Source organism: Equus caballus, chromosome 20 (genome assembly GCF_041296265.1).
Source record: "Equus caballus isolate H_3958 breed thoroughbred chromosome 20, TB-T2T, whole genome shotgun sequence".
Classification (NCBI taxonomy): Eukaryota; Metazoa; Chordata; class Mammalia; order Perissodactyla; family Equidae; genus Equus; species Equus caballus.
The window spans coordinates 42,088,777-42,115,697 of NC_091703.1; the positions used below are offsets into that span (position 1 = coordinate 42,088,777).

A 26,921-nucleotide genomic window follows, 5' to 3' on the forward strand; every position below is an offset into this window, starting at 1 on the left:
TTAATATATTTTGAGAATCAAAGAACTTCCATGAAACAAGAACAAGATGCTATATATATATATATAACTCTTTATATATCCAAGGAACTCTTTAAAAGCACTTAAAAATGAGAAACATGATAGAAGACTTGAAAAACTCTAACATGGTAGGAAAATAATACTGAGGAAATTTCATCTCACCCCCACCCCATCACCTCAAAAGAGCAAACATACAGAGAAGGAAAATAGGAGAAAACATTAAAAAGAAGAGAGGATCATCTTAAATGTGCAACGTTAGAACACTGGCAGCTCTAAAAAGGGACAACAGAGAAAATGGAGATGCGTAGGAAATTCTCTTAGAAATAATGCAAGAAATTACCCAAACAGATGGAAAGAATGCACCAAGTGCCCAACATAATGAATGAAACGAAGAAACTCACAAGGCACATAGATCATTGTGTAACTTCAGATCAGTGAGGGTAAAGAAAAAATTCCACAAGCTATCAGAGGGAAAAAAATGTTTTATAAATATAGCTACAAATACACACACACAGCCCCCTCAAAAAATCTGGAATCAGAATGACTTTAAATTTCTCAACAGTAATACTTGAGGCAAGACAACGGAGAAGTGTCTTCAAAATACTGATGGAATAATTAACCCGCACCTGGAGTCCTATACCCAGCCCAATTATAAATTAAATACTATAGAATAAAAACGTTTCTAGACCTGTACAGTCTTAACAAATTTCTACCCCCATGCACCCTGCCTAAGGACTTACGAGAGTATATGCTCCACAAAAAAGAGAGAGTGAGCCAAGAAAGAGAAAAACACTGAATACAGGAAACATGAACTCCAAGACCAGAGAGGGGTGAAAGAAATACCCGAGAGGATGGTAAATGGTGGTCTCAGATTGACAGCTATGTACCAGGCGTACAGGACAACCAGTTCAGATGAGAGCAGAGGGCCTCAAAAGATAGATATGTTGATGTTGAGAGCTGTCATCACCAGGATCCCCACTGCTATTGAGACTTTTTTTGACCCGAGGACAGAATTCCTGGGTGAATCTGGCTGAGATGATCTGTTCTTGACTTGCCTTAATCATTTATTATGAGGTTGCTGCTTTTCCTGCTATGGCCTATTTTCTGATCAGCTGAGGATGCTCCTTTCACCCCACAAAAGTGCTCTGATTTGAAGCTGAAGGTAGGCTGCGGTGAAGCAGAAAATCAGGAGCAACCCACACTCTGGGCCATATTTCTTCTGGATACCCGAGTGCCTGGCCCCCACTATAGCCTTATCAGATTTCCAGCTCTGGAGAGCCCTGTGTTTCCCAAGACCCACTCCTGACCCTTTCCACCTCCTTCCCCAGAAGGGGCTCTCGCAAACTCTTGAGGAAACTGAAACCAGACTGACCCAGAGATTCTGTTTAGTTTATCTCTCTCCTGGATGCCTTCATCAAACAGGGGCAACACTGCCCTTTCATTCTTAGCTAGATTCGTGCTTCTACTCAACACACTTTGTTTAGGAATACATACCTAGATGGTAAAACTATAAAGAAGATCAAGAGGAAAAAAACATCAGGAGAATGATTAGCACAAAAGTCAAGATAGAGGTTGCCTCTGGGGAGGAGGTTGGAAAGAACAGGGGGCATTTGCAGGACTTCTAAGGTACTGGTTAATGTCCTATTTCTTAATTTTTGTGGTAAGTACATAGGTGTTAAATGTACTGTATTTCAACTCTACACATATTTAATATACTCTTCTATACTTATAATACACTTTACAGTAAAAATTTACATAGCAAGCAAAACCACCCTCTGGAGTAATGAAATCATATGTTCATGTGTCCTCTCTGGGCCTTGAACAGAGGAGCATATGAAAAGGGACATAAAGTTCTCCTCTTTCACAGCCCTAATCAAGAGGCAGCAGGAAAAACAATAAAATACCCAATGCTGAGGTTTTTTAGACCAGTTTAATAAACTGGTTTCACAGCACTTAGAATGCCCTTGTAATGACCTAGATTCCATGAAAGACAGTTCTGCATAAAGAAGCAATTCAGAACTCCACCAACGCTGTAGTGAGAGGGTGGGTGGCTGTGTATTCTCCCATGGCCCCTCTGATCCATTCTCACCCTGTCCACCTTGCTCTATGCCCCAGAGGCTGACTTCTACGGACTACATCACCCAGGCTCCTCTGTTCTTTGGCTTTTAGCTGGGTTCTGCCAATGGCAGGCACTGTCAGGAGAGTGGAGGGCAGGGAGGAGAGAGGGGTCAAGGGTATTTCTTCCTCTCTCCCTCCCTGCCTCACCATCCCTTATTGTTCCCTTAGTCCCACCACACCCCTATAAATAGTCCCACATTAAATTTTCTTCAGTTAAACCATTTTGAGTATCCCTTTCATTTCCTGCTGAGACCCTGGCTAATACTTTAATATTTAGGTGTCCCTGCCCACTGGTACATTTTCACGTTAATATAGATTTTGAGGCTCAAAAAGCCCTCAGAAGCCCAAAGAAGTAGCTCTCTAATGGGGTGGCCTTTCAGGCAGTATTCCAGAGAAGTTCCCATGTCAGCTCTCAAAATCAGACCGGGGAGCGGGTTGTTTTTACAAGCAGCCTTGTTCAAGGGAAGATACACATCTAAAAACAGCTTCCTCCACTGGGGGTCGGCAGCTGTGGCTTTTTGTGGAAAGGTTATACATTGGTTTATTATACAATGAATTATACTGCTAGCTAAGTATAGAAAGGCCTGGGGGAATTTGTTTCTTGCGTGTGGAATTTTTACTCCTTTTCCAGCTCTGTCCTGGAAAAAAGACAGACCTCCATCCAGGTACTGGCAGGGATGCACCGTTCTCATCAGCATCCTCGAGTTGCTTTAAAAGAGGGATTTTTTTCTTTTCAGAGAGTGAGTCAGATGCTGACAAGACTCCTAGCATCTCTCATCGTCTTCCTGTTGCCCCTTCCCCTCTGAAGATCAAAGCTCACCTCAGGAGAACCTCCAGAGAGAAGAAATAGCCAGCGGAACCCCCAGGGTCAGGCAGGAAAAGCAAGTAAACAAGTGATTGACGCACTTTGTAGACAAGCTGGAGGGGCCTCAACGCAGTCTCTGCTGGGGGCCAGCGTGAGCAGGGGAAGTTGAGGAAGCAGTCCAGGATGGGGGCGGAGCCCTGGAGGGCTTGGGCAACAACTCATTGTTCCTCAGGGTTCCCAGGGAATAAGGCAGGCCTCCAACAAAACAAATGTGCCAGGCGGACAGGCTATTTGTGTTGATAAACACGAAAAGAAGGGAAATGACTAGCTGGAGGGAGGGTGAGTTTAAGTGGAATGTGCTTTATCCTGGGCCCCTAAGGGACAAAAGAGGAAGAGGCAGAAGGAGCTCAGACAAAAGGAGGCAGTGTCGGGTGTTGTGAAATGCACGGGACCAGGAGGTGGGCAGACCAGGGTTCAAATCCTGGAACCTCTATTTCCTAGCTCTGTAACTTTACCCTGTTATTTAATTTTCTCTGGGCCTTGGTTTTATTATCTGTGAAATGGGAATGATGCTTCTCACCCATAAGGTCTGATTGAAGGCTTGATAAGATAATGCACTTCAAGTGTCTGACACATAGAAAGTTCTGTTGAAAAAATGTTTACTATTGTTTTTAGGAAGATGTATCAGTGAGAGACCGGAACAGTGGGGAAGAAACATGTTCTGTGGGGAAAAAGCACTGCATTGGAACCACCTGGGTTTTAGTCAAGGCAATGGCACAAATTCACCATGTGAACTTGAGCAAGTGACTCCACTCCCCATCTCTGGACCTGGGTTTCGCCTCCCTGGAACGGGGTTGCTGAACAAGGTCTCCATAGTTTGTGCGAGCGCCAAGAGCCTGGGTTCTAAACTGTATCCAAGGTGCGACTAGGAAATTCTATGACTTAACAGTAATGCAGAAGCCGCCAAGTGTTTGTTCCCATCCTCCTGATCTCCCTGGGAACTTGACTCTTATTATAACGACGCTGCCATTTCTCAAAACATCTTCAGATTCATTGGTTTAAAATTATCTGCAGAGCCAGTTCTTGGAGCCAAATTAGAAAATCATCTCATTGCTTTATAGCCATGAGTTTCTTCTTTCCTTTTGCTTCTTTTATTTTTTAGCCAAAAAAAATCCCCTCTCATTCCCCTAAGGCAAATTAGATTCCAGCTCCAGCTTTGCAACTAACTACTGGAGGATTATAATTTTATCTCTTTTGACCTTGGTTTCCTTCCTTGGAAAGTGGGGATAATAGTATCCACCCTGTAGCATGGCCACAGCCGAGCTTAGGGTTGGACGACAGTACCAGGCAGGGTGCTTGGCTCAGGGGACACAGTAAAATACATTAATATATCCACATATACATACCTTCAGTCTGTCATTCCTTCTCCATCCTGATTACCCACTTTATCCACTAAATAAATCCACAGCCCACTAAACTCTCAGGTTCTGTATTGGAAAAACCTAAATCTTTCTCCCCCGTGTCCTTCTCTTTTACTCTCACACAGAACACTTCACTTCTGACACTGCTGGTCACCACATGTGTGGGGGTTTTCCCCAACCAAGCAATTCTCTGTGACACCAGCTGGGCATCCTACAATTTAACTCAATTCTGACACTATCTACCTGGAGACAGCGTCAGATCCCACAGGTTAAGGGCTCAGTCCCGTGAGACTGCCCTCCACTTCAGACACCAATCACGAGTGGTAGGTCCCCGGGTTACCCACAACTCCTGTCCGACTTGACTATAAATCGGAGGTTCCCAAGACCCCCTCCTTGTGTTCGATTAGTTTGCTAGAGCAGCTCACAGAACTCAGGAAAACATTTACTTATGTTCACCAGTTCATTAAAGGATATGATAAAGGATACAGATGAACAGCCAAATGAAGATGTATATAAGGTGAGGTCTGGGAGGGTCCCGAGCACAGGAGCTTCTGTCCCTGTGGAGTTGGGGTGCGTCACCTTCCTGGTACCTGGATGTGTTCACCTACCCGGAAGCTCTCTGAACCCATATGGTTGAGATTTTATGGAGGTTTCCTCACGCAGGCATGATCAGTTATTAACTCCATTTCCAGCCCCTCCCCCCTCTCTGGAGAAGTGAGAGGAGGGGCTGAAAATTCCAAGCTTCTGATCATGGCTTGGTCTTTCCGGGGACCAGCCCCCATCAGGAGCCACCCAGAGTCTCCTCATTAGAACAAAATATGCTCCCAGTGCTCTTATCATTTAGGAATGTACAAGGGTTTTAGGAGTCCTGTGTCAGGGACTGGGGATGAAGACCAAACATATATTTCTTATTAAGTCACAATATCACAGGCTCCAAATGATTTTCTTCCATTTCCAAAAATCAAATATACTTTTAGAGGTAAAGATTTGCTACCATAAAGAGTATTCAAAGGGATGCTTAGATTCTAAAGATTTCTCTTTAGACTACAGACTATATTTATGAGTATGTATGTATATGTGTGTGCATTTGGTATTTAGTAAAATCCACAACACCATGAGACCAGCAGAGAGACCTGCAGCCAAAGGTGTGATGCTGAATTAGTACCTGACTTCGGAAAGCCAGGGTCAGGCTGATACCCAGAGGCAGGGAAACATTGAGGCGAGGATGCCCTTTGGAGCCAGCCAGGCCTGGCCTCCAGGCTCAGGGAAGCCCACTCTGGCTAGGTGACCTCTGTCAATTACGTCATCCTTTGAAGTCTCAGTTTATTCACTGGGAAAATGGGAGAGAAAACATAAGCCTCCTAAAGTTGTTATGAGGATCATAACCAGTAAGTTCTAGTGTTATGGGTGAGCAAAGAAGAGGCACCAGTTGGTGGAAATGTTAGTTCTATGCAAAGCATAAGCATCCATACTTGCACTAGATCCTGTGTGGCAGGGAAGGATGAGGAGGAAAAGGCAGACAGGCGGTCTTAACTCTGTCCACTGCAGCCCATAGAAAGAAAAGAGGTCTCCCCAGTGGTGTCCAGTTCCCCTGCCCTTCCTAGTTGAAAGAGTGGTGGCTTTGTCCTCTCCCTCTCTCCTCAGGAAATCATTCCTCAGCCTCTGGCCTCCCACAGTCCATTCAGCCCTAAAGCTGCCAGGCGGGTTTCAAACATGTTTATGAAATGCCTTCACCTGAGGCCGCCTGATTGGTTTATCAGTCCTGGCCCTGGGAACATTTCTTTACAATGAGCAGTGACATTTACAGCTTCAAGAAGTGCAAGGGAAACATTTTTCTTGCTGACTCCTCTCTCTCTCTCTAATGAAGCGGTCATTATAGTCTTTCAAAGGTGGACTCTATCAGTCAAACATGTGCCATAACTTCTACAGGAGAAACACTGTAAATGTCAGAAAGCCGATAGTGCTGTCTGAAGGGCACAACATCAGCTGCTTGAAAAATGTGAAACAAAAGCCATGTTTCCTCCTGTTCTGCAGCCAGGGCTGGCTTCATGGGCATGAGATTTGTGCAGTTGCCAGAGGCCTGTGCTCAGAGGGCCCTGCTTTGGTCTAATGGTCTGTATTTAAAACTAGCGTTGCATGATATGAAGAGGAACAGTAAAATTCATGCTGATAATTTAAAACCTTAATTATCTTTTTCTTAGAAGGACTTGAAATAGCAAACAGAAAAACACCATGACCAGTTGAGAGACCTCAGAAGAAAAGAAAAAGCTCTCTATTTTTGTACTTTTAACGACACCTTTTCCCCTATTTTTGAACAAGGAGCTCTGCATTTTCATTTTGCATGGGGCCCTGCAAATTATGTAGCTAGCTCTGTGTGCAGCAGTATAAAAAACAGCAGATGTTTCTAACATAAGGATAGAAAATAAAAATAAACACAAATTACGAGCACTTTGGCATGACTCACCTAACGATGACCACTTTACTGAAGATTTCTCTTCCCAGTTTGTGGTCAATTCATTGCATGGACATATTTATTCTTGCCTACACTAAAAAGCTGACCACTGCTGGACGCACAAATTTTTCTCGATTTCAGTTGTCTAGGATTGGATGTTGAATATTTTTTTAGGTAATTGCAATTATATCTATCTATGAACACTGTGTGAAAGCAAGACTCTTTCTTCTCCCTCCTGGCCATCTCTCAATGGTTCTAACTCTGCATCAGTCACATTAGCATAGTAAAGGCTCTGAGAAGTCCTGCAGCAAAAGCAAACGGCAAAAACATCCAATCTATTTCACTTTGATTAACCCAGAATTTTCCAAACTTGTTATTTTTCAGAGTGGTTTCGATCCCTTTCTTTAGTATAACCCCTCTCATCGTCCTCAGAGATGACAGTGTAGCATACTGCTTATAGACCTGGCTCTGGGCTCAGACTCCCTAAATTTGAATCACGTTTCCACCAGCGTCCTGGAGGAAGTCTCTTAATCTTGCTAAACCTCAGTTTTCTCATAAGTAAAATGGGATTAGTAATCCTAACCCATAGGGTTGTTGTGAAGATTGAATAAAATCCTATGTGAAACGGACACAGTAGGCACTTGATAAAGGTACAAGCTGTTGTTATCACAAACCTTAAGGAAGTGCTTCCCCTCTGTGAGCCATTCCTGCCCTCAGCGGTCACAGCAAGTTTGTCTTTGTGTTCCTCACCCATCTTTCTCTCCTGTTTTCTCAACCCTCAACTTTGAGCTCATTGTGAAGTCAGCGCCCACCAGCCCATCAGTGTGTCTCGAGTTCTTACCCAGCAGCAGGAGTTGCTTTATAGATTACTCTTTCATGTCACCCTCCTGAAACTGGACTGCAGTGGGGAGTGGGGTTGAGGAGAATAAGAGGCCACTTTTGCTACCCCCTCATAAAGAGTTGTGGTCCGTGTCCTCATTTGGGAAATGTGGTTCTGTTCTGTTTTGTTTTTTTAGACTGAGATGTTCCTTTAAATGTGCCCAGGTGTTTATGGCTATAAATACTACAGTGTAATAAAATCCGGCTGCTGAGAGACAGATGTCCAGCCCTGGGCTGAGCGACACCCAGAGGCAGATCACCACGTTAATGGCGGGTTTGAGTTGGTAGAACTGTCTCTTCTACAGTCAGATCTTAATCCAGAGCAAGAAAACCGGTACAGTTCGGAAAATGCCTTGTGCTGGGCTGGCTGTACTGATGCTGTCTCTTTTTCTTCTGTCATCATGACAGCTCTAATCCAGAGCCTTTCTCTCTCTGAGAGGGCCTGCTGAGGAAGACCCAGGGAATGTTTCTGGGCCTGGTGGACAGAGTGCCAGCCTGGAGAGCCCTCAGGTTGCAGAGAAGAGAGCATCATGAAGTGACCTTCAGGGAAGTCTTCTGTAGCAATCGGGCTTCAGGGCAGGAAACAGAAACCACTCTAGGGATCTCAAGCCCAAAGCAATCAGACTTAATCCAGGCAGTTAGAGAGTTACAAGAGAAATAGAAGTCAGGGCCACTTGAAGGCTAAGGGTTCAAGGTCACACCACCACAGCTGCAGGCCAGAGGTCAGGAAAACACTGTTGCTGCGCTGCTGCCCCCATGTTGTGAACCCACAAAGCTGGTGACCAATAACCAAAACTTGGCCTCTGGCAGCCATAAGCACATCCACCCAGTCTTGCTTGCTTTGTCCGTCCAGCTCTTGCCTGAGTTGCTCTCAGCCTAAACTCTCTAGTTGAAAAGGACTCTAGCAAAGTAGATTTTGAAACTTCCAGCTCTTATAATACAGACAGGGAGTCAGGGGACATGGAAGAGAGTGGACTGGATTCCAGGAGATCAGATCAGGCATATCTTCTAGACAAAACAAGAGTAGCTTTTGTTTATTAAGTGTCTACAATTTGCCAGATGCTATGTTAGGAGGTTTACATATTTATCCACATTTATTTTCACAACAGTCCCTTGAGGAAGGTATAATAATAGCCCCCATTTTACAGATGAAAAAACTGAGGGTCAGTGAGCTTGAACAAATTCCTCAAAGTCTGTAATGGTTAATTTTACATATCACCTTGGCTAGCCTATGTTGCCCAGTTGTTTGGTCAAACAGTCTAGATGTTGCTGTGAAGGTATTTTTTTAGAAGTGATTAACATTTAGATCAGTAGACCTTGAGTGAAGCTGATCACCCTCCATAATGTGGATGGGCCTCATCCAATCAGTTGAAGGCCTATGAGAAAAGACTGAGGTCCATCTCCCCTCCCACATACCAAGAAGAAGGAATTTTGCCTCCAGACTGCCTTCAAACTGTAGACTGCAACATTAACTCCTGCCAGAATTCCCAGCCTGCTGACCTTCACTGAAGATTTTGGACAGCCCCCTCAATTACATGAGCCAACTCCTTAAAATCTCTCTTTCTCTCTCTAGATAGATAGATAAATAGGTAGAAGATGGATATAGTTAGATAGATAAATAAATAGTATCTATATCTTTATCTGTCTATCTCTCTAACTAACTATATCCATCCTGTTGATTCTGTTTCTCTGGAGAACCCTGATGAAAACAAGATCCAACAAGAAGTAGATGTTACAACTGAATTTCAAACTTGGGTTTGTCCAACTCAAAAGCCCATGCTCTTGGAAGACAGACTTCAGATAGCCTCGTGTTCTTGGATTTCCATCAGCTCCATCAGTGCTGAGGGGAGCTCCAGACTCAGTGGGGGAAAGATCTGTGCATTCTGGGACATCTCAGGTGGGGTGGAAGCAGTGATGTGCCTCAATATGTAGACCCAGGTTAGGGGGGAATTGCTCCATCTGTTTGACAGTCATTCTTCCAGCATTTGTTGACTTCCTATTGGGGATCAGAGACTGTGTCAGGCTTAGTGAAGATGCACAAAATATATTCAAAACAACAGCAACAACTGCATGGTCCTGACTTCCAGTTTGAAGATGATGGTCTCAAGTTCATGCTTCCCTGTTCTTCTCTGGAAATCACCCAAAAGCAACAAGGAGAACAAGAAACAGAAATTCATACTCTATCTTTGTTAAAACTATAAGAAAGTTGAAACTCTAAATAGGTGGAAAGTGTCAAAAGATGTGGAATTAGATGAGGAGCAAGGGAGGGAAGAGGAGAGAATGCAGAGGCTGCAGATCTCAGAGTTTGCAAAGTCCACTTATCTAAGGTGAGGGGCATGCCTTAAGTTTTACAATCTAAATCCTTTACTTACAAGAGTAAGAATTGGGTGCCCAGACCAGGAACTGAGCTTTCCTGGATCTAGTTTGGTCCTGAGGACAGAAGAAGAAGGGGTGGTATGAGGAATCACACAGTCAAGCCGTGTTTGTAGGAAACTATCAGTGTGAGAGTGGGGAGAGGAGAGGTTTTACTTTAGTACCAGGCCATTGGCTGTCTATATCGACTGTCTGAAGAGAAGTAAAGACTTGTTACTGACCAGGTTCGTTTTTGCCCACTGACTGGAAAGCCAAAGACTGAGACGATGAGATTGCAGCTGAGAGAGGGTTTAATCACAAGGCAGCCATGTGAGGAAGCGAGAGCATGAGTCTCAAATCAGCTTCCTCAAAAATAGGGACTCAGGGATATTTATGGGATGGGGAGCAAGGCGGTCTGAAGTGTGGAGAGAGGTGATTGGAGATGAGGAGAGGTGAGGTAATTGATGATCTGTGCAAGCATAGTCAGACTTCATGGCTCTTCATAGAATTCATGCTCACAAAATGGTGACATTAGTATGACCTAAGGGTGGAGTTTTTAGCCTCTTTATGTCAAAAGGTTGCTTATCAGACATCTGTGCAGGCCCAGTTGATGGCCTGAAGTAGACAAGGGGTTCTAATTCCTGAAAAACCTTCTCACATGCCCATTACCATGATGACCCAGGCTCCAGGGAGATATTATCTATAGGAACCTAGTGAGAGTCAGATAGCATACTGCCTAAGCAGCACAGTTAACAACGGGTGGGTTAAACAGCTAAAAACTATAATCAGTAATTGCAAAAAGGAAAAAAACCTTTAGTTCCTAGCTAGCTAATCATCAATGACTAACTGTTTGCCAGTTTCAGTCCCTCCTATTCTTTGGTCATTCCTCATTCTTGAGGGATTCGGGGTGATGACCCATCTAGCTACTTCCTGCTGAATTGGGGCGTAGATCTGGATTAGAGGAATGAAACTCTTCAGCACTCATTTGGAAATATTCTCTTGTTCCTGGCTTCAGGTTGACATTTTGCATTATTAGAGTTTTGTACCTTGCTCAACAGTTTTGTAACAACATCCAAAGGCACATATTAATCAAGTATTGGACCAGAAGGATAAGAAGTATAGACACTGGGCTGGCCCGGTGGTGCAGCAGTTAAGTTCACATGTTCTGCTTTGGCGGCCTGGGGTTTGCCAGTTCAGATCCCAGGTGCAGACATGGCACTGCTTGGCAAGCCATGCTGTGGTAGACGTCCCACATATAAAGTAGAGGAAGATGGGCACAGATGTTAGCTCAGGGCCAGTCTTCTTCAGTAAAAAAAGGAAGATTGGCAGCATATGTTGGCTCAGGGCTAATCTTCCTCAAAAAAAAAAAAAAAAAAAAAAGAAGTATAGACAACCCAAATTTTAACAGTCCCTGAAAAATAGACCTAGACCCAGTGGGGTCTCCATCTGATCTCCAGGTGGAGGCAGACATCTGGTCTTAGTTCCTGATAGTTTTTTATTTTACTCAATATGCATCAGAGACTGAAGCAATGCCCTGTACCCTGATCCTTCAGTTGTCACTGATGATGGCTGTCAGCATAGGCTCTCTGCCCAGGGGCCATCACATTCCTAAGGAACTCAAAAGAACAAGATTATCAATTTATAGCAGCTGGGAGGGGCCATAAAATCTACAGAAAGTGTCTGGGTTAGTTAATCAGAGGTCATTCAAAGTTACAACATAGTTTACTTTCTACAATATGTCTTCCCTTATGTCAACCCTGTGTTGTGCCAGTATCAGACTCAAACTTACATTCCTAGTTTATAAGGAAAATTCCTGCTGGTTTGAAACCTGACTTCCTGCATGAACTCCTACAGGTATCAGATGGAGAAAAAACTCCCCTCACTCAAAGTTTATTCATCAGATGTCTATGCAACGATGACTTCTGCTTCTGAACAAGGTGGAGTAACAGGGACTAGATTTACCCTCTGCCTGAGGGAAAAAAAAAAAAAAACCCTAAAAACGAAGACAAATATTTAAGCAAAGTTGTGTCATTCAGTGATGTTCAGTGACCCCTGAGAGATGGGAGATAAATGAGGTGAGCCCTACAATTGTCCCAGGTTACTGCTTAGAGAGTTTTTAGGTCATAGCACAGAGAAGGAAAAACCCAGGCAGAATCTGTCAGTCTCTCAGTTCAGTAGAAGGAGCTAGAAGACCTGAGAGGCTAAGGGGACTAGAGTTTGCAGGGAATAATGTTAGAAAGGAGAGTGTCACAAAGCTCCAGAGCTCCAGAGGGCCCTCTTGAGGCTTCAACTGAATTCTAATAAGTGCATGGATGTAAGGAAGCTACCTGGCGGGGGCGGGGCACAGGTGGGGGGCGTGCATGGGGAGAGACCCACCTGAAGGATCAAATGAAAAATTCCTATTGAAGATCAGGAACAAGGCAAGGATGTCTGCTCTCACCACTTCCACTGATACATGCAACAACGTGGATGAATCTGAATAATTACACAGAGTAAAAAGGCAGACCAAAAAAAGAATATATACTGATGATACTATTTATATAAAATTTTAGAAAATGCAAACTAATCTGAAGTGGCAGAAAGAAAATCAGTGGTGCATGGGAGTGGGGAAGGGGTGGGAATGAACTTAGGGAGGGAGTATAAGGGGTACAGGGAAACCTTCTGGGGTAATAAATATGTTCACTATTTGTGGCAATGGTTTCACGGGTATATATACATATGTTAAAATTATCTATCAAATTGTACACTTAATTGTTTCTTGTATTTAAATACACCTCAATAAAAATGCAAAATACTACCTAAAAAAATGAAGGACAAGAAAAGCCCAGGAAATACAATATACAAAAAAGTAGTGGCCCTGAAGAAAAAAATCAGAAATTACGTAATAGGACACATATTTAAAGATATAGTTCACCAGAGCTTTTCAGAAGCCAAGGAAGACTTGAATCTAGCTATTGAAAAGGGACAGCTGATTCCAGAAAAAATTAACAAGCATTCTCATTATCAAAGCATATGCTAGCAAAATTTCTGGACTTCAGAGATAAAGATTCTTTTGGGCAATTAGGCAAAAGGACCAACGTAAGTGACTTGCTGACTTGAGAATTCTCTAAGTCAACACTCAATGCTAGAAGACAGTGGAAAAATCCTAAAATTCCTCAAGGAAAGAAAGTGTGATCTATAATTTTTATACCGAGCTTTTTATTTTAAAAAGGTAAAATCGAACATTTTTGAACATGCAAGAATTTAGGAAAGATGTTCTTATGAACATTTCCCGAAGAAACCACTGGAGGACCAACTTCAATCCAAATGACACTCAGAATGGAAGATAACAAGGAATTGCATGAGGAACATTGCCTGGTAGAGAAATTCAGTCCATTGTTAGAATGGAAATGCCTGAAAATTTAAATATGTTGGAAGAGTCTGGGAACTTGATTGTACGTGAGCTTGGAAGCACCAGTGCCTCAGAATATAGCTAAGAAGTCATTTCAGAAAAGTAACCATGTCTGACAGCAGTGGAGATTAAGAATTCTTAAACTGATATACCGAGATGCTATTGGCCACTGCCTAAGGAATTTAGGGTGGGGTGGATTTTTATAATGTGCCCTGGGAATATGGAATTTTTACTGCCTTCTTGGGAGTGGTGCATTTGCCAGTTTCTTTTGGGGGAAACACTCCTTTCTACAAAGAGTAGAAGATACCAAGTGATTGAACAACAGATTGCTCAGTAGTTCAAAATGATCATGGCAGAATTTTTAAAAAATGATTGAAAAGTTGTCAGATTCATTTTGGGGACAAATAAGGAAATTTTAATGTGGGTTGTATTAGATTTTGGAATTATTGTTAATTTTCTGAAATGTGAGCATGGTATTATGGTTATGTAGGAAAATGTCCTTATTTAATGGGGATTTATGCTGAAATATTTAGGGCTGGAGTGTCACATCTGTGATTTGCTTCCAAATTATTCAACAAAAAAGTATATGTCATATATAAAGAAAAAGAAAATATGACAAAATGTTAACAATTAGTGAATCCCGGTGGGGACTATAAGGGATGTTCATTATGCTAATCTCTCAATTTTTCTGCAGATGTTAAGTTTCCAAAAGTTATCTAATTAAGAACAGAACATCAAAGCAGCAAAGATTATCTTTTAGAGAAATCAAGACTCCCAAAAAAACACCTCCCTAAAGAAGTATCTGGGCTTAAAGATACAATCACATGACTTAAAGAAATAATTCAAACGCACAGGAAATGTGCTTGCTGTCTGGGGAACTGAGAAGGAGCAGAATATGAAGAATTCATTGGAAAGTTGGAACTCTACGGGAAGATGACACATTTTTACCAGTAATTTTATAAAACTTCCAGAGGGGGAAAAGAATTCGTAATAAAGATAATCTAAATAAAGTGAAGATGATGACTGCACACTGTTAAATTCAAGAAGAAGAATTCCAGACTTAAGCTGGCATGGAACTACAATTGCTCAAGAAGGAGAAGATTGGAATGGATGAAATACTGAGTTCAGCAAATGAATCAAATCCTATCAGAAATCTCAGGAAGTCCTAAAAGAAGCTCTGTTGTGCAAAGAGGATGGAACTCTGTTTTGAACAATTGTGCTGGGCTGCTGAAACCCCTGAAGAATCTCAGGATGAGAAGAGAAAAAGTCAATGGCTACCTCTGGGACAAAGTGAAGGATGGTTGAAAAAAAAGTAGAGCCCATTTCCAATCCAAACTGAGCAATGAGGTGTCAGCGAGGCGTAAGCTGGAAGCACAAAGGAGTTGGACACTGACCCTTGGACACAGCACTGCATCAAAGCTGCCCTGGAAAAAGGATGCACAGCCTTGCAGCTGAAGCCCAAGTTCTCAACAACCCAGACAGGCAGAGAGGTGAGGCTCTGCAGGGGAATGAATGGGAAGAGGGAGAGCCAGTGCCCTCAGTTGAGAGGAAGTGAAAGCTTATAAGCAGAGAATTTAAGAACAGGAGGATGAATTATGGAGAGAAGGGAGGGATGAGATGTAATAAAATCTAAATTGCTCTTTTTGATCAGGAAGTCTGTGACAGCAGGTGCATGGTTGGCGCTGCAGAAGAGCTCTTTTTGGAGAGAAGAGGCAAGCTGCCGGCTGGGGACAGAAATTAATACAAGTAAAACCAAGGCACCGATGCTTCAAACACCAGTGACTATAACTCCAGGAAGATGTGCTCACCAAATCCTGCTGCAGAGGGGTCCTCTGATCCCAGACGGCCCTTCTGGCCCACCAGCCGGCACTGGAGGTGGCGTCTACCCTGGGCCAACTACCTAATTTGCCGGGTTCACTGCAGAATGAAAATCCAGGTCTTTTGGTCAAAAGGCAGGAAAAAACTGCCAATAAAAATACTAAAGTACATAACTCCTTCCTTCTGGGATCTCTTGACTTGGCTTGGTGTTTTTTTATTTATTTAATGTCAATCTAAGCAGAGAAAAACATGTTTTTTACTATTAGCGTGAATTTTACCAATCATCTTTATATTATCCTATGGCAGTTTTAAAAGCAAATATAAGAGCATTTATCTCATATGCAGAATCACCAAAATTACATAATTCTCGTTTTGTAGCTTATACACGTGTATGTATTTAGTTCTTACCAGAACAGTGGAGACGCTGCACAAAACTAACTAAACTCTTTCAATTTCGCCTCTCGATTCATGCACATTCTACCAACACTCTCTCCCTTTGGCTTCCTGATGAGGAAGGAAGGCCTGAGGGAGAAGGAGCTATTCAGTTACCCTGTCTTTCCGTTTCCTTCTGTGTCATCCTTTTCAGTGTCAGTGGTTGGCAAATTCAGGGAAATAACACAAGTGAAAAAGGATCGGATAGAGTTCCTAGGTCATTCACATTTCTTAGAATGCCTCTGCCTTCTTTCTGCATTGGAAGCAAGTTCTTGTTCTAACGAAAGAATGGCCTCTCCAGGCTGTCAGCAGCCCCACTTACTCAGTCATAACACGTGCTTAACTTGTACTTGCTTTATACCTTGTCTCACTCAACTCCCACACATTGTGGGTCCACTGGAATTCTGCTCATGAAACTAACACACAAATTCAAAGACAGCATTATTAAGAATTTCAAGATGGCAACAGCAGAATGTTAAACCAAGCATGGGGCCTGTCTGAGCATCAGGCCCTGTGCAACTGTGCAAGTCGCACGCCCATGAAGCCAGCCCTGACTCTATCTCCTAAATCATGATTTGCTTCCTGGACTGAATCCTTTTCTCTTCAAGAGCTGGATGTAGAAGGGAATTTGTGACTGTCAATCAGCCTCTACCCAATTCTGGAAGCCTCTCTCCTTCAAATATAATGGATGACATAGTTGATGCTGTCCCAGGAGTGCCAGCATGATCTCACCTTTGAGGATACCACAGCCCTGGGTGATTGGACCCAACCTGTGGCCACCTTAGAGGCCTCCACCCATTTTCCTTCTCAGACTCCTACTGGGCTGCTCTTCTAGACGAGGAGAAGAGTCCTGGAATAAAGGTCCTTCAAGTATTTCATGGATATCCATCTTCTAGATCCATAGTTTCTTGGAGTAAAATCATACATTCCTTCTGGTTGCTATTTACCTACTCACGCTGTCACTGCCATCCAAGGAGTGGCCTCCATGTTTTAGCATATGCACTGCCCCTCAAACACACTTGCCTTTGGTGTCATGCACAGGACAATCCAGGGGCTTCTCTTGGACTTTCAGCCTGAGCCGCTGAACTTCTGAAACATTTCCTATGCTTCAAAGTGAAATATGCCTTTCCTTTGAATATTGGACTTGTCCTCAGCATTTTAAAAGTTCTTTTTTTTTTTTTTTAAAGATTGGCACCTGAGCTAACAACTGTGGCCAATCTTTTTTTTTTTTTTTTTCTGCTTTATTTCCCCAAATCCCCCCTAGTTGCAGGTCCTTCTAGTTGTGGCATATGGGACGCCGCCTCAACATGGCCTGACAAGCGGTGCCATGTCCGCACCCAGGATCCGAACCCTGGGCCGCCACAGCGGAGTGCGTGAACTTAACCACTCGGCCACGGGGCCGGCCCCTTAAAAGTTCTTTTCTTCTGCTTTTTGCCTTAGGATGACCAAGCAAGTCAACCCTGAATTTTGTAGTTGGGGGAAAAAATTTGTATTTATTCAAATAAAGATCATCTCTTTAGCTTTGTCCTGCTGCATCCCTGTTCTAGCATTAGTTCCTATAGTTTGGGTAATTGATAAATGATCTTAAATGCTATGAAAATATAATATGTTTGAATACTGTTTATTTTCCAAATTCCAAAACACTGGCCCCACCCTAACAGCAGAAGGTGACTCCATTGGTGCATCCCAGAAACAGTACCAGGACGTGTCAACTGCTCACTCTGTAGCTGCTCCTTAAGGTGACACCAACAGCTAAAGAGCGCAGCTTCTCTGCTCAGGGAATTAAAGGCTGAACCACAGTCACAGCCATGCCTCACACAGCTTGCAAGGGGTAGTTTGAGCCTCGGCTCCTCGAAGGAGCCCCCAGATCCTGGCCCACCCCCCACCCTGAAATAGCCCGTCTCTGAGCTCCCCTGGCTCTTTCATTTTCCCATCTGATTTCCCTCTGTCTACCACTGAACCACTGAATCTTTTTTTCCAGAAACTAACCTTTATTTAGAGTATTTGACCCAGAGTTTTTCAAAATATGTCCAGAGACCCTGACATCAGAATTCCCTGAGCGGGGGACATTGGGAGGATCAGGGGACTGTTAAAGGACAGATTCCAGCCTCCTCTGCAGACATTTGAAAGGACAATCTCTGGGCATCTCAAGCATCTGCAGCTTTAACAAGTCCCCTAGGGAACTGTAATCCCCACTGAAGTTTAAAAACCACTGATCTAGTCCCACCCATTTTACAGCTGAGGAAATTGAGGTCCCCTGAGTCAGACACAGCGGAGTGAGGCCCATGCTGAGTCCCTACACCAGGATGCCTAGTTCCCCCAGTTTCCTAATATACGTCTTGATCCTCCAGTACTGTGTAAATTCCTAAATGACAAGGACCAGATGAATCAGAGTATCCAGCACAGTGCTGGGTGTGACTCAGAGAATTGTTATTTGACAAGTAAACCAGTGAATGAATGAACGATGACTTCCCCCGGTGAGACTTTAAAACTTCCCAGTTCATTTTAAGTTTACTTTTAGGTGTCTTTATTGCTGACCGTTACAAATCCTCTTTGGCAGAGGGCTGGGTCTAAAGGAGAAAATAAATCAGGCAGATGAAAGCAAGGGGCTCCGAAGGAGTGGGAAATCCCTGCCTGCCTGCTCTGGTACCCAGGATGGGGCCCGCCCTCCCTGGCAGAGCCAACTCTCTCTTCCTGCCTCAGTCCTCCACTTACAGCCTCCATATTTTAATGCTTGGTTGTGGCTCTTTGCCCTCCCCAGGCCCCCAAGGTCAATTTGATCCAATATTTGCAATTGTCTGTTGCCTCCCATTTGGGCTGCTGGTGCTTTGATTGTAAAAACACCCGCCACCCCTGACGGGTCGGGGCCTGGGAGGGAGAAGTTCATTAGTCTTAACGGCTGTAGTGATATTTCATGTCGAGGCAGTGGGTGGATGGGCCCACGCATGCTCCAGCCTCTTCGCACTGCATGGCTGGCTGCCGGCGCTGATTGTATTGATTGCATCTATAATGACATGGTGGCTGCTCTCTGGAGCAGGACATGTGAATACCGTGACTCTCAGATGGGAGGAAAAGGTTCTTGTCAAAGGCAGAAATATGTCCCCAGAGATCACGAGAGTGTAACAACGGGCCCTCTAGGACCAGTTCAACTGACCCCGTCTTATCAGCAGAGTAATTAAGAGTGGTTTTTCAGGAACTGAGAAATGACTCTTTGTCCAGTTCAGGCTGGTTGAGATGACCAACCCATCAAGTGGGCTTGTGCAAATGCCCGATGAGTGACCCTTTTGATGTCTAAGGGCTGAAAACTCCACCCTCAGATCACGCTAATGCAACTATTTTGTGAACATGCATCCTATGAAGAGCCATGAAGCTTGACTACGCTTGTGCAGATCGTCAATTACCTCACTTCTGCTTACTTCCCATCATCTATCTCTATGCTTCAGACTGCCCTGCCCTTTATCCCATAAGTTTCACCCAAAGGCCTGGATTTCAGAAACAGATCTGAGAACATTGGCCACCTATCTCCTTGCAGATCGATTTAGCGATAAAGCTGTTTTCTTTTCCCCAAAGCTGATGCCATAATAACTGGCTTTTCTCTTATGTGCATCAGGTAGGAGAACCTGAATTTTGTGTGGTAACAGCAGTACACTTTGCTGGAAATGGTCTCACCAGGGCGCATCTCTTCTCTACAGTGGCCTAACTCTATCCCTCCCCTTGGATGCCCATGTTCTTGAAATGGATAGATGGGTGGGTGGGTGGAACCACTTTGGTTAAATTTGACAAGTAATAGGGTTAGAATGTCCGAAGTGAAAGGGCCCCCATAGATCTTTGAATCCAACACCCTTATCATACAGATGAGGAAACCAAGGCCCAGAGAGGAGAAGGTCCTGAATATTCTGACCAAACCTGCGTTGCTAGACTTTTAATTGGATGTCCCAGATGCTAATATGTCTTCATTCTAGTAAATAATGACTATATTTCAGTGGAAGGGATGCTTCTGGCTCATATGGTGGCTTTTTGTGAATAAGAAAAGGCGTCCCTTCTTCCTGTGGACACAGCTCTGCTCCAAGGTGCATGGCTTGGCAAGCAGAGTGGAAGCTGGATTTCAGTCCCTGTTGGCTCCTTGGCCAGGCACCCTTGTATAGTGAACAACCTTCATGATTCTCACTAGGAACTCTGGCTAGGGAGGTGCAAAGTTTGTCCCTGAGGACAGGGCCTGAGCCTTATTTACCTCTGTAATCCCACCTCATCTAGACCTGTGCCTGTCCCAGTACAGAGGAAGAGAAATGTTTACAGAAGGAAAGAAGGGAAGCGGGAGGGGAGGAAGGAGCAATACCAATATCCTTGGGAACTTCCCAAGTGACACTTTGTAAAGAAACAAAACAAGTAAAACCCAAGCAGCCGATTGCTGGGTCTGGCACAGGAAAACAAAGCCAAGTGAAATAGAGTCCAATTAGTTTGCTTAAACAATATTAAACTCCAGAGGAAAATGGAAAGATAGCCCAGCTGACATTACTGCGAACTGCGGAGAGGGGCCAGGCAATTATATTAGGGAAAAACAGATAAGTTTGTAACTTGCCAAATCAAGAAGCAATCACAGAGATAAAAGCTGGCGCTTTCCCCACACGGAAAACATAACTAAATCATTTATCAACTTCCCATGCAGAGCTCACGCACCTGATCTGGAGACAAATAAGGGGGTTGTTTTTTAAAAGGGTGTTATCTCGAATAGCCTGATTCCTTTGCCTTGAGCTAATTTGGTTTAATCTATCTCCCCAGGAGGCTATAAAATTCTTCCTTTCCTCTATAAACCTTTGGAAGGACAGATGGTCACTCATCTGCAAGTGAAGTTTGAATTCCCTCCTTACTCCCCATGGTGGGGGGTAGAGAGGTGGGGTCTGGGGGACGGGGTGGTGTCAAGAGCAGAGAAGCAGAGAAGAGGGAGAGAGATCAAATCTTTCACTATGTTCAGAAGTTCAATAATGTCTTCTGTTTCTCTGTCTCATTTATGGAGACAACAAGTCTCTGTCCTCCTTTTAAGAGTCAGCTCAGCCTGTCTCACCCTAGGGCAGAGATTTTGTGATCTTTTTGGAGTCACAGATCACTTTGATAATCTGCTCAAAGGAAATGTACCCCCTCCTCAGAAAAGCTGCACTTATGCATGTGCTCACACACTGTGCCCAACAATTTCAAAGGATTCATGCATCCCCAGAAGCCCATCCTTGGATCCCAAGTTAGAAACACCTGTTTTTGAGCCTGGAGGACGTCATTTTGGAGAGGACCTTAGAAGCTTAAATAGTAACACCTAACTGTTATTACTGGTCACAAGGGAGTTTGCTAAGCTGTCTTCATAAACTAGAGGTATTGTTCCCAGATGCCCACCCCCCACACCGTCCCCAACGCACCCACATCTAACACACACACACACAACCACACAACCATGCTTTAGGCTGCTGGGAGGTAGGGCTGCTTCTATGAGGAAGGTGAGTTTGGCTTAGGCCTTGAAGGAAATTTTCTCTGATTATTTCTCAAAGTATTTGTCTTACCTTCTTTGAATTTCCAAGTCCTTATGATCTGGCATTTAGCATAAATTACCCAACATTTCAGCTTCTTGTGTACCTGGCATGTCCTGCAGAACAGGGATGTGTTTCCACCTGCCAGGGCATTATTAGTGAAGTGCTCAATAAGTAACATTGGTTGACTATGCCAGTCAGGAGGATATGAACAGTCAGAGAAGAGTTGTAGGGGAGGGGGCATGCTGGGCAGAAGGGCTAACAAGTACAAGGGCACCCAGGTAGGAAACCCCAAGGCCCTCACAGGAGAAGGTGACTCCTCCCAGTGTGACCAGGGAGAGGGTGTCACAACGGTGAAAAAAGAGAGAAGACCTGGAGGTGGGGAGCAGACAGACTGAAGGGAACTTAAATGTCAACCTACACAATCTGGACTTGGTTCAGGAGGCAAAGGGGAGCCAGTGAAGGGAGCCAGTGAAGTGTTCCAGGTAAAGATTTCAGCAAGATGCAGAAAGGGCAGCATGGACTAAGCAAGGACCATTGGAGCCCACTACCCCCATTCAGGGGTGAGATCATAACGGGGCTGAACCTTCTTCTGCAACACCCTTGACAGTGACAATGAAGGGTAGACTCAAGTGAGACGGTTAATGGAAGAATGAATTAACAGAACGTGGTGACTGGATGCAGAATGGCCAAAGAGACCAACCTGGGGCCTATAGGGAGATGAAGTCCTGGGCCAAGCCTCACATTCAAAAGAGTATGTAAACTTTTGGTGTTATCTCCAAATGAATTTGAATATACAATTACAAAGATACACACAAACAAGGGTCTTTGTCAATATAGACAAGCTGATTCCAAAAATTATATGGAAAGGTAAAGAAACTCGAATAGAGAAAACAATTTTGAAATAGAAAATAAAAAATCAAAGGATTTGTACTACCTGATTTTAAGACATACTATAAACTACAATAATCAAGATAATGTGGTTTTGGGGAAAGACTAGACATATAGCTCAATGGAGCAAAATAGAGAGTCCAGAAACAGACTCATACAAATATGATCAATTGATTTTTTTTTTTGAGGAGGATTAGCCCTGAGCCAACATCTGCTGCTACTCCTCCTCTTTTTGCTGAGGAAGACTGGCCCTGAGCTAACATCCGTGCCCATCTTCCTCTACTTTATATGTGGGATGACTACCACAGCATGGTGTGCCAAGCAGTGCCATGTCCACACCCGGGATCCGAACCAGTGAACCCCAGGCCGCCAAAGCGGAACGTGTGCACTTAACCGCTGTGCCACCGGGCCAGCCCCTATGATCAATTGATTTTTGACAAAGGTAAAGGCAAGTCAGTGGCATGTTTTCAACAAATGGTGCTGGGACAACTGAATCTCCACATACTGAAAAAATGAACTTCAACCCATACCTCACACTATATACAAAAATTAACCTAACATGAACCATGGACCCAAATATAAAATGTAAAGCAACAAAATTCTTATAAGAAAACACCAGAGAAAATCTTTGTGACTTTGAGTTTGGCAAAAAGTTCTTAGACATGACACCAAAAATATGATTCACAAAAGAAGAAGATAAATTTAACGTCATTGAAATTTAAAGCTTTTACTCTAAGGACACAGCAAAGTAAATGAAAATTCAAGCCATAGAATGAGAGCAAATATTTGTCAATCATATATCTGACAAAGGACTGTATCTAGAATACATAAAGAACGCTCAAAACTCAGCAATAAGAAAACAAACAACCTGATTAAAAAAATAGACAAAAAGTTTGAGCAAATACTTCACCAAAGAAGATACAGATAGCAAACATACACATGAAAAGATGCTCAACATTCTTAGTAATTAGGAAGATACAAAATTAAAACCACAATGACACATCATTATATACCTATTAAAATGGTTTTGAAAATTTTTAAATACTGAAAATACAAAGTGCTGGCAAGGAAGTGGAGCCACTGGAACTCTCCTACTTGGTTGGTGGAAATGCAAAATGGTACAGCAACTCTGGAAAATGGTTTGTCAATTTCTTACAGTTATACATACACTTACACACAACACAGCAATCCTCCTCCTGCATATTTACTCTAGAGACATAAAAATTTATGTTCATACAAACACCTGCCCACAAATGTTTATAGCAGCACAATTCATAATCACTCAAACTGGAAATAATCCAACTGTTCTTCAACTGGTGAATGGAGAAACTCTGATACATCTCTATAATGGAATACTACTCATCAATCAAAACGAATGAACTATTGACGAATGCAACAAATTGGATGGATCTCAAAAACGTTATGCTGAGTGATAGAAGCCAGTCTCAAAGGATTACGTGATTCTATTTATATGACCTTCTGAAAAAGGTGATAGGGACATGTCGCAGGCTCAGTTATGTGCCCCCGTCCCCAAAAGGTAGCCACACCCTGATCCCTGGAACCTGTGAATGTTATCTAGCAAAAAAGTGATTTCTAGATGCAATTAAGTTAATGTTCTTGAGAGGCGCGATGATCCTGGATTATCCAAGTGGGCCCTCAATGCAATTATAAGTGTCCTTCTAAGAGGGAGGCAGAAGGAGGTTCTACACAGAAGAAAAGGTGATATGAAGATGGAACACAGAGAGAGATTTGATGATGCTGGCCTGGAAGATTGGATTAATGCGGCCACAATCGAGGAATCCTGACAGCCAACAGAAGTTAGAAGAAACAAGAAGCAGATTTTCCCCTAGAGGCTTCAGAAGGAACGCGGCCCTGCCAACACCTTGATTTTGGCCCCATGATACTGATTTTGGATTTCTGGCCTCCAGAACTGTGAGAGAATAAATTTCTGTTCTTTTAAGCCACCAAGTTTGTGGTAACCACAAGATTTGTGGCAGCCACAAGAAACTAATAGAGGACGGAAAATAGATCAGTGGTTTCCAGAGGTTAGCATTCTTCAGTGTTGAAGTTGTTCTGTATCCTGTTTGTGGTGATGGCTACGAGAATGTAGACATGCATATGATCATCTCAATAGATGCAACAAAAGCATTTGACAAAATTCAACATCCATTTATGATAAAAACTCTCAACAAAGTGAGTATATAGGGAACATACCTCAACAGAATAAAGGCCACATTTGACAAGCCCACAGCTAACATCACATTCAACAGTGAAAAGCTGAAATCTTTTCCTCTAAGATCAGGAATAAGACAAGGATGCCCACTCTTGCCACTTTTATTCAACATAGTATTGAAGTCCTAGCAAGAGCAATTAGGCAAGAAAAAGAAATGAAAGGCATTCAAATTGGAAAGGAAGAAGTAAAACTGTTACCATTTGCAGATGACATATTAGATATAGAATACCCTAAAAACTGCACCAAAAAACTGTTAGAACTAATAAATGAATTCAGGATGAAGTTTCAGGATACAAAATCAATATAGAAAAATCTGTTTTGTTTCTGTACACTAATAACAAAGTATGAGAAAGAGAAATTAAGAAAGCAATCCCATTTACAATTGCATCACAAAGAATAAAATACCTAGGAAGAAATTTAACCAAGGAGGTGAAAAACCTGTACTCAGAAAACTATAAGACATTGATGAAAGAAATTGAAGAAGACACAGATAAATGGAAAGATACTCCGTGTTAATAGATTGGAAGAATTAATATGGTTAAAATGTCCATACTGCCCAAAGCAATCTACAGATTCAATGCAATCCTTATCAAAATTCCAATGGTATTTTTCACAGAAATAGAGCAAACAATCTTAAAATTTGTATGGAAGCACGAAAGACTCCAAATAGCCAAAGCAATCTTGAGAAAGAACAACAAAGCTGAAGGCATCATGCTGCCTGATTTCAAACTATATTCCAAACTATAGCAATCAAAGTAGAATGGGATTGGCATAAAAATAGATGCAGATCAATGGAACAGAATAGAGAGCCCAGAAATAAACCCACACATATATGGTCAATTAATTTACCAAAAAAGAGTGCAGAATATACAATGGGGAGAAGACAATCTCTTCAATAAATGGTGTTGGGAAACCTGGACAGCCACATGCAAAAGAATCAAACTAGACCACTATCTTACACCATACACAAAAATTAACTCAAAATGGATTAAAGACTTGAACGTAAGACCAGAAACTATAAAACCCCTAGAAGAAAATGTAGATGATAAGCTCCCTTGACGTTGATCTTGGTGACGATATTTTGGATTTGACATCAAAAGCAAAAGCAAGAAAAGCAAAAACAAATAAGTGGGACTACATCACCTAAAAAACTTCTGCACAGCAAAGGAAACCATCAACAAAATGAAAGGACAACCTACAAATGGGAGAAAATATTTGCAACTCTTTGACCTGATAAGGTTGCCAAAGGTCGGGGGTGGAGGGTGGGCAAAATAGGAGAAGGGGGCCAAAAGGGACCAACTTCTAGTTATAAACTAAATAAGTCCTGGGATGTAAGGTACAGCATGCTGACTATAGTTAATAATATATCCAAAATATATCAAGAACTCATACAACTCAACAGAAAAAAAAAAAACCCAATCCAATTAAAAAATGGGTAGAGGATCTGAATAGACATTATTCCAAAGAAGACATACAGATGGCCAATAGGTACATGAAAAAGTGCTCAACATCGCTAACCATCAGGGAAATGCAAATCAAAACCACAGTGAGATATCACCTCACACTTGTTAGGAAGGCTGTTATCAAAAAGACAAGAAATAACAAGTGTTGGCAAGGAGGCGGGACAAAGGGAATCCTTTTGCACTGTTGGTAGGAATGTAAACTGGTGCAGCCACTACGGAAAACAGTATGGATTTTCCTCAAAAAATTAAAAATAGAACTACTCTATGATCCAACAATTCCACTTCTGGGTATTTTCCAAAGGAAACAAAACACTAACTCAAAAAGATCTATGCACTTCCATGTTCACTGCAGCATTATTTACAATAGCCAATATGGAAACAACCTAAACGCCCATCAATGGATGAATGGATAAAGAAACTGTGGTATATACAATGGAATATTATTCAGCCATAAAAAAGAAGGAAATCTTGCCATTTGCAGCAACGTAGATGGAACTTCAAGGCATTAAGCTAAGTGAAATAAGTTAGAGAAAGAAAAATACCATATGATCTCACATGTGAAATCTAAAACGAACAAACAAACGAAAATAGGCTCATAGATAACAGAGAACAGATTGGCGGTTGCCAAAGGTCAGGGGTGGAGGGTGGACAAAATAGGAGAAGGGGGCCAAAAGGGACCAACTTCTAGTTATAAACTAAATAAGTCCTGGGATGTAAGGTACAGCATGCTGACTATAGTTAATAATATTGTATATTTGAAAACTGCTAAGAGATAGATCTTAAAAGTTCTCATCACAAGAAAAAAATATTTTGTAACCGTATGGTGATGAATGTTAACTAGACATTGGGGTGACCATTTAATAATATATACAAATATCGCATCATTATGTTGTACACTTGAAACTTCTATAAAGTTGTATGTCAAATATACCTCAATAAAAAAATAATCTAGACATGTGTTAAATTCATAAAATTGTACACCAAAGAGAAAAATACTGTACTTAAATTTTTAAAAATCAATCAATAAAATTTTTTAATTAAAAAAAAACTAAGATCTCAAAGAGAAGTGGCCCCAGTCTCTGTGGAAACTTGGGCGACATCAGAGCAAGGCTGAGGGAAAGGCAGGTCTCCAGCC

The 26,921-nt window shown here is 42.5% G+C and overlaps 1 protein-coding gene across 2 annotated transcripts in view; it reads right to left on the reverse strand.

The window, feature by feature from the left end:
• The window catches only part of SAYSD1 (SAYSVFN motif domain containing 1), a 60,668-nt gene that overhangs the window by 30,384 nt on the left and 3,363 nt on the right, over positions 1 to 26,921 (reverse strand). Inside the window, exon 1 of one of the 2 annotated variants that reach the window (XM_070245529.1) lies at positions 4,971 to 5,069. The exons of the other annotated variant lie outside the window; for it this stretch is intronic. The gene's annotated coding sequence lies outside the window, so the exon portion shown is untranslated. Of the gene's footprint in view, positions 1 to 4,970; positions 5,070 to 26,921 lie in introns of those variants that run through there. 2 annotated transcript variants of the gene reach the window in all.